Genomic DNA, 3,353 nt, shown 5'->3' with positions numbered 1-3,353 from the left:
GACAAAAGCCTCATAAGGAAAGTTCCTCTGCGTCTCTCGTAGATCGTAGGCCTACCATCTTTCAAGGTATTTTTTAATGTGACTACATAACCTCTCACATGATCAGCAGCTCGCGGATTTCACTTACACCGAAACAGCCTGCCCTGGCCATCATATCCCTTCTTTTCCGGGTAGGCTATACTAGGTTATTAACTTATCCTGGAAATGATAATAGTATATTAAACAAATCCCAGCACCACACCAAAAGGAGGCAGCAAATCAGAGTTAAACATATCCATCTGCTCATTTCCACATGGTAAGAGAGCAACACAAAACAGGTTTATAATATTTGGATGTTTTATTTTCTTTAAATCAAGCAGGTTACATTTCATTCATTTTTACACAATCTGACATTTGGAGGCATTTGCAAATATGCTCATAAATTACATGATTTGTAATCCCAAAGAATGTGGTTAATGATCAATATTGGGATCAACAGTGATCACTAGGGATGTGTCGGTCGCGACTGATTCGTTACAACGAACGAATCCCGAACGTGAACGACAAGAACTGGTTCCCCAAAACAAGAAGAACTGGTTCTTTGATTCTTTTTTTTTAACATATCTTTTTTTTTTGACGTATCTTGGGTCATACCATTCGACTCATAAATTTTTTCGAAAATAGACTTGACCTCCAGCTGTTTATTGGATAAACGCATTTCCCAATCTCAGGAGTCTTTGCTCCATTCTACGTCAATTTAAGAACAAACAAAACAATGAAGAATTAAATGTAAAGTAAAATAAAATTATAAATGTAAAACCATGAATGAAATATAGAGAGTAAGCAAGTGGTATAAATATTGGTGGGACGTTCGATATACTATATAGCAGGCATCTCCAAACGGCGGACTGCGGTCTTGACGGTCCTATCCGGACCCATGACCAATTAAAAAATATATATATATTTTTTTTAAGATGTAATCTGACGTAACGAACGAATCAAAACGACCGAATCAAATAAACGAATCGTTATAGTGAACTGAACTGAAAGAACTAGTTCCCGGAAAAGAATCATTTTGCCCATCCCTCGTGATCACCCTACTAATGTAGGCATTACGTATGCAGGCAGAAAAAGAAAAGTTCCCATTAAGGTCTCATGTGAAACACCACAGGTCTGAAATACTCAGGAACACATGAAAATGGCACAAAAATAAATTTCACTCTCCAACCTTTTGCTAAAGAGACGTTGACAGGCCCACAGAGAGCCTGGAGCTCACGGGACAACATTCACACACATTCTGCTTCATGAAGAGGTCAGATTATCGTCAGACCATAGACATCACATGTAAGGACACTGAACATTTGGCCGGATTACACATAGAAATGCAATCCAAAACAAAATGGGTAAAGATAAAGCATGTTTATTGATGCGGCAAACAAAGGTTCAAATATCCTCCAAAGCACTTCAAGCCCTCAAAGAATGAAACTCAAAACGCAGATGAGGTAAAAGAAGAAACTTCTAAATTAAAGTGGAGCGACCCAGGGACAAGTCTGGTTTGGGTTAAAGATTATGGATGGTTAACTTTGTGTAACGTGTTTGGACAAGCAAGTTTAGGTTTTAGGCAAGCGACTTCAGGTATTAGGCAAGCGACTTCAGGTATCAGGCATGCGACTTCAGGCAAGCGACTTCAGGTATTAGGCAAGCGACTTCAGGTATTAGGCAAGCGAGTTTAGCCAAGCGAGTACAGGCAAGCGAGTCAAGCTAAGCGAGTTTAGGTTTTATGCAAGCGAGTTTAGGTTTTATGCAAGCGAGTTTAGCCAAGCGAGTACAGGCAAGCGAGTCAAGCTAAGCGAGTTTAGGTATTAGGCAAGCGAGTTTAGGCAAGCGAGTTTAGGCAAGCGAGTTCAGGTATTAGGTAAGCGAGTTTAGGCAAGCAAGTTCAGGTATTAGGCAAGCGACGCGAGTTTAGCCAAGCAAGTTCAGGTTTTATGCAAGCGAGTTTAGGTTTTATGCAAGCGAGTTTAGACAAGTGAGTTTAGGCAAGCAAGTTTAGGTAAGAGAGTCAAGTTACTTTAGGCCTCACTTTATTTGCGGTTAAATTGCGGCATTAGGTTTAGAAAGAAGGTTAAGATCCAGGCTCAGGTTTGCTTCCAGCCTTGTCCCTCTAGTCGCTCCCTATAAAGAGGGTTCCCAGCTACCGTGTTAAAATACAACAGCTGGGATTACAGATATGGAGTACAGAAATAAATGACAAAGATTGATTCAAACATTCTTCCCCCAAAATGTGGTGCAACATAAAATGGAGAAAATAATTACTTTCTCTCCATTGAAACCCAGTCATATCTTACGATCTCACGAGGTCCCGCCGCAAGGGGCGGACTTACGAGCTCTATAGAGTGTGCACTGTGTGTTGATGTTGGGTGTGGATTAATGTGCTGGTGTAGCCATCCAGGGATCCTCAGGTTTTATGGGAGTAGAACACACTGGTGTAGTTCAGTACTGTGAAGTAAATTGATGCAAAAAGTAGAATCAGTGTCAAGGGCAATCAAATGTCTATAAATGCAGGAACAGCCCCATCTGGATCAGGAGGGATTATACAATTGCTGTTTGACACTAGAGCCCGACCGATATATCGGCAGGCCGATATTATCGGCCGATATTAGGCATTTTTCAAACTATTCGGTATCGGCATTTATAATGGCCGATAAATGAATAGAAGAAAAAAAATAAAGTCTGTCCACCAGAGGGCGCTCTAACGCCCAAACCCGGTGATTTAGCCAGAGTTAGGCAGAGTGAATGACGGAGATCGACGGTGATCATCGGTGTTGTTCATGTGTGCAAGTGTGTTCATGGTAAGTTGGCAACTGTCACGAGACATACATTGCTTGAATAACAATTAAAAGAACACCCCCATCAATTCTCTAAAGTCGATAAGCATGACTTAATTCATGACTACCATGTCCAGTTTTGCTGTTGTTACGTGTTAGCTGAGAGTGAAAAGGATTTAAAGGATAACTACAAATAACCAATGTTAGGGAAATGTGTTTGTTTTGTTGCGCGTTTCTGGATTTTTTTTAATATATATATATATATATATCGGCCGATATATCGGCATATCGGTTTTTTAAATCACAAAATATTCGTATCGGTATCGGCCTTAAAAATTCTATATCGGTCGGGCTCTATTTGACACGTTAGGTCTGTTCAAGGAGGAAGTAAATATTTACCAGCGTTGGGTCTCTGCACCATGACACCCAGCTGCCGCACATCTGGTCTCCCTTTAAGTCTCCTGAAGGAGAGGTCAACTTAATTGAACCTAAGGGGAATGGGTCACAAGAAAAGGTAAGGATAAATCAAAGCTAAACATAGAAAGG

At 40.5% G+C, this 3,353-nt stretch overlaps 1 long non-coding RNA gene across 2 annotated transcripts; it reads left to right on the top strand.

The window, feature by feature from the left end:
• The first annotated feature begins 1,332 nt into the window (after window positions 1–1,332).
• LOC132465113 (uncharacterized) lies at window positions 1,333–2,254 on the top strand. 2 transcript variants are annotated; one of them, XR_009527456.1, is made up of 3 exons: window positions 1,333–1,635; window positions 1,692–1,775; window positions 2,033–2,254. It is a non-coding gene; the product is annotated as an uncharacterized LOC132465113 (long non-coding RNA). The 2 variants fall into 2 exon arrangements; XR_009527457.1 differs by having other exon boundaries at window positions 1,671–1,775.
• Window positions 2,255–3,353: the final 1,099 nt, after the last annotated feature.

This window comes from Gadus macrocephalus, chromosome 9 (assembly GCF_031168955.1).
Source record: "Gadus macrocephalus chromosome 9, ASM3116895v1".
Classification (NCBI taxonomy): Eukaryota; Metazoa; Chordata; class Actinopteri; order Gadiformes; family Gadidae; genus Gadus; species Gadus macrocephalus.
The sequence above is the reverse complement of the archived record's forward strand: the minus strand, read 5'-3'. Positions and strand labels throughout refer to the sequence as shown.